The 16,264-nt window shown below is 49.6% G+C and overlaps 1 protein-coding gene across 1 annotated transcript in view; it reads left to right on the top strand.

Moving 5' to 3' along the window:
- The window catches only part of STRC (stereocilin), a 140,597-nt gene that overhangs the window by 101,633 nt on the left and 22,700 nt on the right, over positions 1–16,264 (top strand). The window lies entirely within an intron of this gene.

The following is a 16,264-nucleotide window of genomic DNA, read 5'->3' as shown; positions in this document are numbered from 1 at the left end:
CGCGACCAGCTATCATGAGGATGCGAGAAGTGTGTATATTCTCTATCATGCGGGTGAGCTAATCTCCAGATGTCCTTCAAACCCACATCTTCTAATGTCACATCCCTATGGTCCGGCCTTCTGTCCACATCCCCTGTCCTCTCCTTCCCCCTCCTCCTGTCTTCAGCTGAGTCTGGAACTGTGTTAAAATCACCTCCTACTATGATGTTGGTCTCCCCATCTGCTAGTATGTTGGCCTTTATGCCATCATGAAATATGCTCTGTTGGGAGTTTGGACCGTAAACATTATAGATACTTAATTTACCCGATGGACTAATGATTGTTAAATGTTGCCACCGTCCCTGGTCGTCTGCCTCGTGTGTCACTACTTCATGGCTGAGCTGTTTATGTATTAGAATCATTGTCCCCGCTTTCCTACCTTGTGCCTCTGCCCCATATACAGTACCCACCCAGTATTTCTTCATGCGAAAAAAGTCCTCCTTCCTCAAATGCGTTTCCTGTAATAATGCAATATCTGTTTTTAGTCTTTTCAGATGTCTTAGTATCATTGCTCGTTTGTTAGGAGATCTCAAGCCTTTCACATTCCATGTAGTTATTTGTACCATATTTGCCTTTGTATTTTGCTCTTACTACTTCCTCCCCTGTGGGCCTTGAACTCACAAGAGACGAGACAATTATTACCAGGTATAGAATTTGCCCCCCAGGCTTGATATATCTTTTCCCCACCTTGTAGGTATAACAAATATAACAATAAACAAGTAACTGTAGAACACGTTTTCCCTTCTGGGAAATTTTTGGCTCTTTTCGCCATGCTGATGACTTCCCCTTTTCCTAGCCAAACTGTTGAGCTCCCTAGTCACCCCCCTTAGAGTATACGTTCTAGCCCCGGATTCACATGAGTCACATAAACGAGCCTTAAATAATGTCAAAAATAGTACAGTATGACAAAAACTCTATAAGGACTTCAAGTCCAACTTAGCTCTATTTTCTGGTGGTCGTCCCAGCACTCAGAGCAGACAGATCCACTTCATTTACGCCTGGAAGTCGTTCCTGGACAAAGGCGAGTGAAAGTAAGAATGAAAGTGAATCTGGAAGTGGAACTGAAAGTAAGCGTGAGACTGAATATGCGAGAGAAAAAGAGTGACAGAGCGCGTGAGGTACTGAAAGTGAGCGTGAGACTGAAAATGAAACAGAGTATGAGAGTGAGTGTGAAACTGAAAGTAAGCGTGAAACTGAAAATGAGACTGAATATGTGAGGGAGGGAAAAAAAAAAAAAAAGTGTGGGACTGAGAGTGAGTGTGAGAGTGTGAGACTGAACGTTAGGAGTAAGACTGAAAGTGAAACTGATAGCAAGCGTGAAAGCAAAACTGAACATGAGAGAGTGAAATCAAGAGAGTGAGAGAGTGCGAGAACAGGACCAGCAATATCTAGTTCAGTTCAGTTATCATGGACCATTTCCAACAGTTAGTCTCTGTGTTCCGAGCGAGGATTATTTTGTTGTTTTGGACTCAATCTCCTTTCCTCTCTACTCTCCACCCGCGATTGCTCCTCAAAGCTTCTCGAGTCTTTCCCTGGGCCTCTTGGAGATCCTCCTCTACTGGTCCCTTCTCCATTGTTTCCTCTTTTTTGTCCATCAGCCCGATTCTTATCCTGTTCTGCCATGAGAGTACGCTCTGCTTCTTTAAAGTCTTTGTAATATGCAAATGAGCCATTAAGATTTCTGACTTTCAGTGTGGCAGGGTATAGCAGTTGGCACTTGACTTTTTTGTTATACAGGAATGAACATACTTTGCTGAATTCTTTTCTCTTTCTGGAGACTTCTGCTGAATAATCGCCGAAAATTAGCAGTATGTTGCCTTGGTAATGCAATGGTCGCTGTCTGTCTCTAAAGGCCCTCAGTATTTCCTCTTTATGTTTATAATCAAGATATTTGACTATCACTTGTCTAGCCCTCAGCGGGGCTTTCTTGTTTGGGTTTGGATCCTCTCCCCTATTCGCTTCTTGTTGTCTTAGTGGTCCCACTCTGTGCGCTCTTTCCACTCTGAATTTAGCCTTAATGCCCAGGGCCTGTGGTAACTCGTGTTCACATATGTTATCCAGCTGTCCCAAAGATACCGATTCTGGCAGCCCCACAATGCGCAAATTATTTCGCCTCGATCGGTTCTCTAAGTCTTCCGCTTTATCTCTCAAATAATCGTTAGATTTCACTAGAGCTGCTATTTGCTCTTGCATAGCCATTATTTTCTCCTCTGAGTCAGATATTCTCTGCTCTGTTTCTGCCAGTCTAGATGCATGTCCACTAATCTGCTTTTGCATAGCTGCTAGGGATGTTTGTATGGCTGTTTCAATGGCCACTTTAATCTCTTTTGACAGATGTGATGTCACTTCGGCAGCCAATTTTTTATAATCAACATTGAGCTCTTGTGCATGCTTGTCTTGGCCTGCAGGTGGTGCTGGTTTCTTAGTTCTCTTATTCTGAGCTGGGGATTTTCCACCCTCCCCCATTTGTTTACAGTACTTAGATAATGGTGTGGCCGGCAGTTTCTTGTTTGCTTTAGAAGGAGTGTTACTGTTTCTGACATGCAGCTTCTGCTGGCGTTTATCATGATTAGACATCTTACACTGCGTGTCTGAGTGATCAGTCCAGTCTCCAGCGTCTCTGTGCACCCTTTCATTGCTGCACTACTCCTCCTCCTCTCTTTCTTGTTCCTCCATGTCCCCTTCCTCTATCCATTGTGTTTCTCCCTCTGCAATCCCCTGCAGCGATTTCTCTCCTGCTCCATCCTCCCCCGACCCCCCGCTCTCATCTCCTTCACTTCTCCCTCTCCTGGCTTCCATTACCACATCTTGCACTGGGGACTCTGGCTCCTCCTCCATCAGGCTTGTCGGTGCCATGACAGTCTCCTCTTCTCCCCGCCGGCAGTCAGGATCTCCACTCCTGCAGGTCCCCTCACCACCACCAGCACTCCTCAGTAAGTACCGCTCCATAGCTGTGTGCTTCCTGCTACCAGACGTGCTGCTCTCTGCTCGCTCACTTGCCCGGGTATGCTGTTTATCGTCGGTTTCTCAGAGGGGTGTCGGGAGCTTTTCCTCTATGCTGCCTCCTCAGCCAGGACCGGAACCGGAAGTCTTGAGGGCATTTTAAGGGATGACGTGCACAAATATATTGTAGAAAATAATATAATAACTGACAAACAGCATGGATTCATGAAAGATAAGTCATGTCTAACCAACCTGTTGGGGTTCTATGAGGGGTTAAGTGCAAATCTGGATATTAGTAATGCAGCTGATGTGATTTATTTGGACTTTGCAAAGGCATTTGATACTGTACCACATAATAGCCTTATACTTAAACTCCAGAAGCAAGGACTAGGGGAAACTATATGCAACTGGGTAAGGAATTGGCTAAAAGATAGGAAACAAAGACTAGTCATAAATATTACATTCTCTAAATGGGCTATAGTCAGCAGTGGGGTGCCACAGGGATCTGTGCTAGGACCGATTCTTTTTAATCTCTTTATTAATGACCTTGTGGATAGGATTGATAGTAAAGTGTCAGTCTTTGCTGAGCTAAACTATGTAGGATATTAAAAACTATGTAGGATATACTATACCAAACTATGTAGAATATTAAAAACTAACCATGATAGTACAATATTACACAAGGTTCTGGATAAGATGTCAGAATGGGCAGATACTTGGCAAATGAGATTTAATGTTGATAAATGTAAAGTAATGCACCTAGGACGGAGTAATCTTATAGCTGCGTATACATTAAATGGAAGTAAACTCGGGACTACAGAACAGGAGAAGGACTTGGGTATTCTCATTACAAATAAGCTGAGCAGCAGCACTCAATCTCAGGCAGCAGCTGCAAAAGCAAACAAGATTCTAGGGTGTATAAAAAGAGAGATTAGATCCCATGATCCCAATGTATTGTTACCCCTCTATAAATCACTTGTAAGGCCACATCTAGAATATGAGATTCAGTTTTGGGCTCCACAACTTAAAAAGGACATTCAAAAGTTAGAGTCAGTTCAAAGGCAGGCAACTAGACTACTACAAGGAATGGAAGGCCTGCCATATGATGAGAGGTTGAAAAAGTTAGATATTTTTAGCTTTGAAAAAAGACGTCTCAGAGGAGATCTTATTTATATGTATAAATACATGTGTGGTCAATATTAAGGACTGGCACATGACTTATTCCTTCCAAAGACAATACTAAGGACCAGGGGGCATACACTGCGAGAGGAAGAAAAGCGATTCCGACAGCTAAATAGGAAAGGGTTCTTTACAGTTAGAGCAGTCAGACTATGGAATGCCCTACCACAAGAGGTAGTAATGGCAGATACTATAACAGCTTTTAAAAAAGGGCTGGATGATTTCCTCAGTACACACAGCAGTGTTGGTTATAAATGACTAAGTGACCAAATGTAGAACTGGTGGAGGAAGGTTGAACTAGATGGACCTAGGTCTTCACATGCTGCTCAAATGTCTGAAGGTGAGGAGACAGACGAAAGGCGCTATGTCATAACAATGTCATGTTGGTGCCGGAAACCTGACTTCTTTAGACATTGCTGGAACCGCGACCGCGTGAGTATAGGCTTATTTCTTTTTATGGTGGAAAACAAGGGAGATGAAAAGGGGTTGTCCAAATAGCGGACAACCACTTTAAATGGAATCTATCAGTAGGAATCACCCTTCTAAGGCATGTACTGTATATGGGCATGTAGTACATAGGACTCTGAATAAAATAACCACTTGCTATCTGTAATGCAATGTCATATTCTAGTGAAATCCATATTTTGCATATCTATCTATATAATTGCCTTATTCTGTCTGTCTGTCTGTCTGTCTTGCTCCAAAATTGTGTCCTTACTGTGACATGTCCTTACGGTGACAAACAGCGGATTGGCCGTTGAGCTCGCCATGGCCCCGCCCCCCCCACGGATTGGCCGCTTGCCTCGCCTCGGCTCCTCCTCCCGCACGGATTGGCCGCTCGCCTCGGGTCCGCCCCCCCCCGCACGGATTGGCCATGTCCTTACGGTGACAAACAGCGGATTGGCCTCTGGGCTCGCCATGGCCCCGCCTGTTACGAGGGGGACCCGGGGAAGCGTGCCAAGATGGGAAATGGACTGCTTCCGCCGGTCAAGGTCCACTGTGCGGTGTAAGGGACCGCCGCTATGGTGGGTGAAGAGTGAGCGGGTTGCTGCTAGCGATCGTCTGGAATGTCACAGACGATCTATGTACACCGATCTGCCCTAACCCCTGAGGGTTGTATGGCACAGATCTCACGGCTCGGTGTACCTGTTGCACGGGGAAGCACAGAGGTGCCCACGCACGTGTGCCAGTGGAAGTCACGAGAATATGGCACGAGGGTAGCACAGAGGTGCCCACGCACGTGTGCTTTCAATAACCAGGTGAGTCCAATGGAGACTTGAGGAGCTCACCTGGGACAGGAACACGGCCTGTTGACGGGGGTACTGCCGGAGCAGCAAGGCAGGAACACGGCCTGCAAACAAGGTACTGCCGGAGCAGCAAGGGCCAAGCCCACAAGAGACAGTAATGCCTGAGCAGTGGCGTGGCAGCACGCTGCCAGACATCCAAACATAGAAGGACGGTCGCGCGCCGCCATGATGGCAGGGGGAGCTTTTAAGGAGGTGCAGCTCCACCCGAGGGCGGGCGCGAGGCGGAGATGACGGACTTGACCCAATCAGGGTCCACGACGTCCCAGCCTGGCCAGTCAGGATTCACCACGTCACCAGCCTTGTCATCAAGCCGTGTGACGTCAGTGAGCGAATCAGGACCCACCACGCATTGCACATGCTCACCCTCCTGCCTCTGGGAAATAGAGGCGGGATCCTCGGTCTCACAATGTGCAGAGATAACGGGAATCTCACTGCTTCCCTGAGCAGTAAACCTCTGCACATTGCGCAGCCTCGCAGACCTTCGGGGCCGCTGAGCAGGAGAGTCTGCGGCAGGCCAGGAATGGGAGACCGCCTCACTCCTTGTAACAGGAGAACCACTAGGTGTCACCCTTCTGCTGCCTCTCTGAGAAGGTATCTCCTGCACACTGCGCAGTCTGGCAGACCTTCGGCGCTGCTGAGCAGGAGTGCTCGTGGCAGGCAAGGAATGGGAGACTGCCTCAGTCCTTGCCTCAGGAGAGCCACGAGATGTAACATTACCCCCCCGTCTAGGCCCCCCCCCCTGTCCGTGCTCGAAGGCCGCTATCAAACCCGGGGCGCGGATATGATCATCCAACTCCCAGGATCTATGCTCCGGACCACGGCCGGCCCACTCCACGAGGTAGTACCTCTTGCCCTGTATGACTTTTGTCTCCACAAGTTTTGCCACCTCAGGGTCGTCGGACGGGGAGTCGGTTTGAGCCGGCAGGGACCCCGAGAATTTATTAAGTCGTACGGGTTTCAGGAGGGACACGTGAAAGGTGTTGGCTATAGCCCAGCGTGGAGGGAGCTGGAGTTGATATGCCACTGGGTTTACCTGCTGTAGTACTTTAAATGGACCCAGATACCTAGGGGCGAATTTGGCTGCCTGTACCCGTAGGTTAACATTCTTAGAGGACAGCCATACTAGGTCACCAGGGGCGAAGGATGGTGCAGGGCGGCGGCGAACATCAGCCGTTGTCACCATCCGGTCTTTGGCCCTTTTAAGAGCCTCTTGGGTGTCATCCCAGATCTCCCGGGCCTTGGTCGCCCAATCCTCCACTCTAGTATCGGGTGACGTAATGGGCATCGGAACCGGGATTCTGGGATGTTGTCCGTTATTGAGTAGGAACGGAGTCTGGCCAGAGGATTCATGGACCGAATTGTTAATGGCAAATTCGGCCCAAGGAAGGAGGTTAGCCCAGTTGTCGTGGTGCGCGGATATAAAATGGCGGAGGTAAGTTACCAAGGTCTGATTAGTCCTCTCCACTAGTCCATTGGTCTCGGGATGGTATGCGGAGGAGATGTTCAGCTCTATCTGCAGGAGCTTACAGAGCTCTCTCCAGAAGCGAGACGCGAACTGGGGACCCCGGTCGCTCACCACCTTGTCAGGCATGCCATGCAACCTAAATACATGCCGAATGAACAAGGTGGCGAGAGCACGTGACGTCGGGAGTCGTGGGAGAGGCACCAAGTGGACCATTTTAGAGAAGTGGTCCGTGATGACCCATACGACCCTGTGCCCTGCTGACTTGGGCAGATCTCCCAGGAAGTCCATCCCTACCACTTCCCAGGGACGATCCGGCACTGGCAGTGGGTGAAGAAGACCTGCCGGTCTCTGCCGGGACGGCTTATTCCGAGCACACGACATACAGGCTCCCACATATTCCTGTATGTCCTGGGGTAGTCTCGGCCACCAATAATGCCTGGTCACCAGGTCTCTGGTCCTTTTGACCCCGAAGTGACCCCCGACCTTGGAGGCATGGGCCCACGATAGCACCTCGTTCCGTAGTTCAGGGGGAACGAGGGTTTTGCCAGGTGGCACCTGGTCCAAAGAAGTGGGAGTGACCATCCTCAAGCTGTCCGGGGGTAGTATAAGACGAGGCTCCTCCTCGTCCTCCTCCAACACAACCATACAACGTGACAAGGCATCGGCCCGTACGTTCTTCTCACCGGCCAGGTGGCGGATAATAAAGCGGAACCGGGAGAAGAATAAAGACCAACGGGCCTGCCTTGGGTTCAGGCGTTGTGCTGTCTGGAGGTATGTGAGGTTTTTGTGGTCAGAAAAAACCTCAAATGGATGCTTCGCACCCTCCAGGAGATGCCGCCATTCCTGGAATGCTAGTTTCATCGCCAGTAACTCCCTATCCCCTATGGAGTAGTTCCTCTCGGCCGGAGAAAAGGTCTTGGAGAAAAAGAAACACGGATGTTTCCTTCCTCGTTCGTTTTTCTGGTACAGGACTGCACCTGCACCGACCGAAGAGGCGTCTACCTCCAGTAGGAAGGGTTTGGAGATGTCTGGACGATGAAGGATGGGAGCTCTGGAGAAGTGAGTTTTGAGAGTGTGAAATGCCTCTACCGTTTCCCGTGTCCATGCTTTGGGATTAGCGCCCTTGCGGGTAAGGGCAATGATGGGTGCTGCCACCGTCGAGAAGTTGGGAATGAACTGGCGATAATAATTGATAAACCCCAAGAATCGCTGGATCGCCTTCAGCGAGCGGGGCTCAGGCCAGTTCATCACTGTCTCCAACTTCCCCGGATCCATTGCTAACCCCTGACTGGACACTATGTACCCCAGGAACGGCAAGGATTCCTGTTCAAAAACGCACTTTTCCAGCTTAGCATATAACGAATGGGTGCGGAGCCTCTTAAGTACTCGGATGACATCCCTCCGATGGGTGGTAAGATCGGGGGAGAAGATAAGAATGTCATCCAGGTATGCAACCACGGAAAGATACAAATCCCGGAAAATGTCATTCACAAAGTCTTGAAATATGGCGGGGGCATTGCAGAGTCCGAAGGGCATTACTAGATACTCGTAGTGACCGTCCCTGGTGTTAAAGGCGGTCTTCCACTCATCGCCCTTTCGGACTCGCACTAGATTATACGCCCCGCGTAGATCCAGCTTTGTGAAGACCTTTGCCCCGCGGAATCGATCAAATAGCTCAGTAATGAGGGGCAAAGGGTATTTGTTCTTGATTGTGATTGCATTTAATCCCCTGTAATCGATACAGGGGCGCAGATCCCCTTCCTTCTTCTGCACAAAAAAGAACCCTGCACCAGCCGGTGAAATAGACTTGCGAATGAACCCCTTCGCCAGGCTGTCCTGAATATATTTGGACATAGCCTCCGTCTCTGGAGCAGAGAGTGGATACACTCTGCCCCTAGGGGGCTCGGAGCCTGGCTTCAGGTCTATTCGGCAATCATATGGCCGGTGGGGAGGAAGAGTATCTGCGGCCCTTTTGGAAAAGACATCCCTGTAGGCCTCATAAGGTGTCGGTAAACCCGGCCCCTCAGTATTCCCTGAGGACCCAACCGACCTAATGGTAGCGGGTGGTTCGGTAGTCACGAGGTGCTCTCTACAGGATCCTGCCCAGGATGAGATCTCCCCTGTTGCCCAGTTGAGTATAGGAGCATGCTGTCTCAACCAGGGAAGACCCAGTAGGATCTCATCCGTCCCCCCTGGAAGCACCAGGAAGGACACCTGCTCATGGTGTCCCGGTGGTACATCCATCCTGAGAGGGATGGTGATCTGGGTGATAGGATCGAGTAGTATGGACCCGTCGACTACCCGGACCCTGAGTGGCTTGGGCAACAGAACCAGGGGAACTGAGTATCGGGTTGCCAGGGAGGTCGAGATGATATTGCCTTCAGCGCCTGAGTCCAAGCAAGCCAGGGCAGAGAAGAGAGTAGTGCCGAACTGCAACTGGGCGCTGATAGTCAACCTAGAGGGAGAAGTAGCGTCTAGAGTCCCCCCTCTGATAGAAACTAGACGCTGTCTTTTCCCGACGGTTTGGGACATAGGGTAGCTATGTGTCCCCTCTGCCCACAGGAAAAGCAGATGACACAAGACCGAGAACCTGGGGCAGAGGAGACCACCTTGGACACTTCCATTGACTCCACGGAGTCGCCTACAGGACTGGCTGGGGGACCTGTCTGATGGAAGACGGGAGTCAGACGCTTTTTAGGCCGAGAAGACGTGGGTGCTGAAGAGACCTCGAGCCTTCGCTCCGCCTGGCGGATGTCTATGCGAGAGGCAACCTGAATCAAGGACTCTAAAGTGGCAGGCACCTCACGTGTGGCCAGTGCGTCTTTGACTAACCCTGCCAGGCCCTCCCAAAACACAGGGACAAGGACCTTATCCGGCCAGTCCAGCTCTGCGGCCAGTGTCCTAAAGTGTACAGCAAAGTCCCCGACTGAAGCAGACCCTTGCCGAAGTCGTAGGAGGCGCAGCGCGGAATCGTGGGTGACTTGAGGCCCGAGGAACACCATTCTCATGGCCCCAAGATAAGCTGCTAAGTTATTCACCACACGATCTCCGCGCTCCCACAACGGCGTGGACCACTTCAGCGCTCTCCCTGTGAGCAGGGACTGGACGAAGGCTACCTTCGCCTTCTCGGTAGCGTAAAGAGTCGCGGACAGCTCTAAGTAGGTGGTAACCTGGTTTATAAACCCACGGCACTCAGAGCTGTTGCCGCTAAAGCGCTCTGGAAGTGCAAGGCGAGGAGACCTTCCGCCCAATAGCACAGCCTGGGTAGCCGCCTGGGTGGCGACTGTCGTCAGAGTAGTCTTATCGGAGGAAGACTGCTCCACTGCTGCCAATCATGACTCCAACTGCTGCACATAACGCAGCAACTGCTGCTGCTCTTCAGCCATAGCCAGACCTTTGGCGCGACCGTAATGTTACGAGGGGGACCCGGGGAAGCGTGCCAAGATGGGAAATGGACTGCTTCCGCCGGTCAAGGTCCACTGTGCGGTGTAAGGGACCGCCGCTATGGTGGGTGAAGAGTGAGCGGGTTGCTGCTAGCGATCGTCTGGAATGTCACAGACGATCTATGTACACCGATCTGCCCTAACCCCTGAGGGTTGTATGGCACAGATCTCACGGCTCGGTGTACCTGTTGCACGGGGAAGCACAGAGGTGCCCACGCACGTGTGCCAGTGGAAGTCACGAGAATATGGCACGAGGGTAGCACAGAGGTGCCCACGCACGTGTGCTTTCAATAACCAGGTGAGTCCAATGGAGACTTGAGGAGCTCACCTGGGACAGGAACACGGCCTGTTGACGGGGGTACTGCCGGAGCAGCAAGGCAGGAACACGGCCTGCAAACGAGGTACTGCCGGAGCAGCAAGGGCCAAGCCCACAAGAGACAGTAATGCCTGAGCAGTGGCGTGGCAGCACGCTGCCAGACATCCAAACATAGAAGGACGGTCGCGCGCCGCCATGATGGCAGGGGGAGCTTTTAAGGAGGTGCAGCTCCACCCGAGGGCGGGCGCGAGGCGGAGATGACGGACTTGACCCAATCAGGGTCCACGACGTCCCAGCCTGGCCAGTCAGGATTCACCACGTCACCAGCCTTGTCATCAAGCCGTGTGACGTCAGTGAGCGAATCAGGACCCACCACGCATTGCACATGCTCACCCTCCTGCCTCTGGGAAATAGAGGCGGGATCCTCGGTCTCACAATGTGCAGAGATAACGGGAATCTCACTGCTTCCCTGAGCAGTAAACCTCTGCACATTGCGCAGCCTCGCAGACCTTCGGGGCCGCTGAGCAGGAGAGTCTGCGGCAGGCCAGGAATGGGAGACCGCCTCACTCCTTGTAACAGGAGAACCACTAGGTGTCACCCTTCTGCTGCCTCTCTGAGAAGGTATCTCCTGCACACTGCGCAGTCTGGCAGACCTTCGGCGCTGCTGAGCAGGAGTGCTCGTGGCAGGCAAGGAATGGGAGACTGCCTCAGTCCTTGCCTCAGGAGAGCCACGAGATGTAACACCCGCCCCCCCGCACGGACTGGCCGCTCGGCTTCACGGATTCGCCATGGCCCCGCACGGATTGGCCGCTCGGCCTCACGGATTGGCCGCTCGCCTCGGCTCCTCCTCCCCGCACGGATTGGCCGTTCGCCTCGGCTCCGCCCCCCCGCACGGATTGGCCGCTTGCCCAGGCTCCGCCCCCCACACGGAATGGCCTCTCGCCCTGAGGTGAGCGCATCAAGGTCCTGCAGCGGCGGAACACGCACGCACACACATAAGAACAGACGCACACACACACACACACACACATCAGATCACACTCACTCTCACACACACCTCACACACACACATCAGATCGCATCCATATACTCAGAACATCCTGTGATATCGCTTGCTTCTCGGCGGCGATACTGTGCAGTGACATTCCAGGACCTGCCGGAGGATCACATGGCCGGATGTTGTGATTGTGTCAGCGCGTATGTGCGATATCGTCAGTGTGTGTGAGTGTATACGATCGGATGTGTGTGAGTGTGTCTGAGTGTATGCGATCGGATCTGTGAGTGTCGGCAGAGGAGCACGGCGTGCAGCACAGCTGCTGGGACCACCCACTGGTGGGCACAGGGAGAAGTGGGGTGTGTGTGTGAGTGTATGCGATCAGATGTGTGCGTGTTTACTGTCTGATGTGTGACTGTGGAGCACAATGGGGGGTGCGCAGCATGGGGGATGGAGCACGATGGGGAGTGCGCAGCATGGGGGATGGAGCACGATGGGGGGTGCGCAGCATGGGGGATGGAGCACGATGGGGGGTGCGCAGCATGGGGGATGGAGCACGATGGGGGGTGCGCAGCATGGGGGATGGAGCACGATGGGGGGTGCGCAGCATGGGGGATGGAGCACGATGGGGAGTGCGCAGCATGGGGGATGGAGCACGATGGGGGGTGCGCAGCATGGGGGATGGAGCACGATGGGGGGTGCGCAGCATGGGGGATGGAGCACGATGGGGGGTGCGCAGCATGGGGGATGGAGCACGATGGGGGGTGCGCAGCATGGGGGATGGAGCACGATGGGGGGTGCACACCTCCCCCCAAAACACACGCACTGCACAACACACCACACACACACTGGGAACCACAAACACTGCCCTACACAGACAACGCCACAAACACCGCAGACACACAAATATACGCACATACTGCACAAAACACACACACCCCCCACAACCATGCAACACACAGCGATACAGACACACAGCGCTCCACAAATAACGACACACAACGCAACACACAAACAACACCGCTCTCATCCCCCGCCACACCCAGACAACACCCAGAACATGTACAGCCCCTACACAAACACTTGGTAACTACAGACAACAACATCTCTATATATATATATATATATATATATATAACAAAAATCATACATTAACTACACAATACGTAAATTCTAGAATACCCGATGCGTAGAATCGGGCCACCTTCTAGTATGTAAATAAGTTGCTCCAGGCTATGGGCCAGACACTGATTTGTATGAGAATCAGCCTCTAGAGATTATATTAAATAAAAGGGGAAGTTACCAGTGTGAGGTGTGATGGTCGCTCTCCTGATTTCACTGCAGAGCGGTGTGTGATTATCACTAACACATCTGCAGGCTCCTCTCAGCTTCAGCCTCCATCTCACTGGCAGACAGTGGTGTAATATTGTTGCAGAACTGTAGCAAATGTGTTTGCAATAATAATAATACTACTACTACTAATAATAATAATATAATAAGACAAAGACATAATACAATAAGACAAAGTTCACCTATTCTGTACTGTTAGTTACATGTTTCAAACTGGTAATGCTGCCTTTTAATAAGAATAAGCTCTGGAAACAGAATCACATGCAGATCAGTGTATGACCCATAACCTGGAATGGCTCACTTGAGAGCTTCCGTGGCTGTTTGGGATCATTGTCTTGCTGAAATGTCCACCCTCGTTTCATCTTCATCATTCTGTTAGAGGTCAGCAGATTTTTATCAAGTATGTCTCAGTACATTTGTTCATTCATTCTTTATTCAATTACAAATTTGCCAGTGCCATATGCTAAAAAACAGCCCCACACCATGATGTTCCCACCTTCAAACTTCACTATTGTTACAGATGTTGATATACAGTGCCTTTTGCCCTCCCAACATGGGGTGTATTATAGCATCCAAAGGGTTAAATTTTGGTCTTATGTGACAAGACTATAATCTCCTAGTATTTCACAGGCTTGTCTAAACGTTCTTGAGCAAACATCAAATGCGCTTGAACATGCTTTTTGATTAGCACTGAAGTCTTGTGTGGTGAGTGTGCATTACTTATTGTTTTCTTTGAAACAATTGTACCTGGTGATTCCAGGTCTTTCTGTAGCTCTACACAGATGGTTTTTGGCTCTTGGTCAACTCTTCTGATAATTATTTTCACTCCTGTATCTGAAATATTGTGGGATGCACCTGTCAGTGGCTGGTTTATGGTGAAATGATGTTCCTTCCACTTACTGATTATGGCCCTAACAGTGCTCACTGGAACCTTCAGTAGTTTACAAATTCTTCTGTAATCAATGCCATCAGTATATTTTTTATACAAAAAGATTATGAAGGTCTTGAGACAGCTCACTGGTTTTACCCATCAAGAGATGTTTTCTTGTGTGGCACCTTGGTAATGAGACACGTTTTTATATAGTCCATCAGTTGAACCAGCTGATGTTATTTTTCAATAAGTGGCAGGATTGCTTCTAGTTACTGATAGATTTCAGCTAATATTGTGACTTTCCATGGCTTTTTGCACCTCTCTTTTGCATGTGTCAATTCTCATTACTACACATCACTAAATTTGTGACAACAATAGTTTGATTTCTTTGCCTGTGTAGATTTGATGGGTCGTGTCCGATATCTGGTGACAAATTCATGCCAGTAGCGCCCTTTGAAATATATTTACTTAGAAAATTGGTGATGTGCTCAATACTTATATCACCAGCTGTATTAGAAAAAAGTTGATTTCTTCCGAATAATACATTGAATTGCAGATATAAAGGTATCATTTTATTCAACTTCCTATCACTTACCCATAGAAATGGCTTAGGAGGGTTGATCCTACTGACAGATTCCTTTTAACCCCTTCACATCCGTGGACCTACTGGTAGGTCCAAGGTCGTGTCCCTGCCTTAACCTGCACATGTCAGCTGATCTGATCAGCCAAAATATGCCTCTCATATACCTATTATATGCCTGTCAACATATGCCTTTTAACCAGTTAAATCCCGCTGTAAATCTCACACTGGTGGGGATCGGGGAATGGCACACTTCCTATGATCTTCAAGCCCATAGAATTGGCTTAGGAGGGTTGATCCTACTGACAGATTCCTTGTAACCCTTTCATGACCTTGGGCGTACTGGTAGGTCCAAGGTTGTGTCCCTTTCTTTCCCTGCACATGTTGGCTGATGCCTCTGAAATGTCTGTTATATGCCTGTCAACATATGCCTGTTACCAGTTAAATCATGCTGTAAATTATCGCAGCTTCAAGTCCCCTAAAAAGAGTAGTAAATACAATAACATGTGAGAAAAAAAAGTTTTTAAAAATCTGAAAAAAATATAAACACCCCCAAAAGTTCAAATCACCCCCACTTTTGCCCCATTGAAAGTGAAACAATATAAAAATAGACATATTTGGTATTGCTGCGTTCAGATAAAGATCATGATGTGAAAAAAAAAATTGCCAAAATTTTAAAAACAAATGTATATATTTAACACAAAAATGTGCTTAAACAATAGGTCATTTTATGATGGTACATCCACAGGGGCCCTGCCATACAGTCATTTTAGTGGAGAGAGGATCGGAATTCCCATACAAATAAAGAAGAATTCGGATCACCTCCTCACTGGCACACATCTAGATAGATGCAGGTCCCATTGGTTGGATCCATAATTACTGTGCATCTTTACATTTCTGACATTTCCTGGCCCATCCTACAAGTATGTACTGATAATATGTTGTAATATAAAACAAATGGGTAGAAAATAATGACAGGATGCCTGTAATGATGAGCGAGTTTCAAAATTCTCGGATTTGCGATACTCGTAACAAGTACTGTTTGATACTCACGTATCCGTTCCAAATAGCGTGTGCAATGCAAGTCAATGGGGAATACTCGCAATGTAACGAGTAACTCGAATGACGCACTATTCGCTACTCGCACGAATATTACAGCATTTGGGTAACACTTAATAATACTTACCTAACAGTCACACTGCAGTGGATTTTAGTCAGATGAGCGTCTCCGTTGTCCGGTGCCCGCGCCGCCTCTTTCAGCCATCTTTGTCGTCCTTCTTCTCTAGCCGTGGTGCATGACGCATACTACATCATCCACACTCGCCGGCATTGAGGTCCTGAGCAGGCGCACTTTGATCTGCCCTGAGCAGAACAGATCAAAGTATTGTAGTGCGCCTGCGCGGGACCGGCGAGTGTGTATGACATAGGACGCGTCATGCACACAGGCTTCAGAAGGAGAACAAAGATGGCCGAAAGAAGAGGCGCCGTCACCAGACAATGGAGATGCCCATCTCACTAAAATCCACCGAAGCGCGACCGTTAGGTAAGTATTATAAAGTGTTTTTTACATTCTGCACAGCGGCCTGGGCTGTTATATACAGTATGTTAGAATGCTGTATATAAGAGCCCACTGGTGGTGGCCGCAGCTCATAGGGGACAAATCTGGTGACAGGTTCCCTTTAACATCAAAAAAGCTAACATTAAACTTGTCTGATTCTTTTTTTCCCCCATGACTAATCACCACAGACATGGGATTATAGCTGGAAAGTCTATGCCT

This window comes from Anomaloglossus baeobatrachus, chromosome 4, assembly GCF_048569485.1.
Source record: "Anomaloglossus baeobatrachus isolate aAnoBae1 chromosome 4, aAnoBae1.hap1, whole genome shotgun sequence".
NCBI classification, from domain to species: Eukaryota; Metazoa; Chordata; class Amphibia; order Anura; family Aromobatidae; genus Anomaloglossus; species Anomaloglossus baeobatrachus.
Note: the sequence above shows the minus strand (reverse complement) of the source record. Positions and strands in the feature narration are given on the sequence as shown.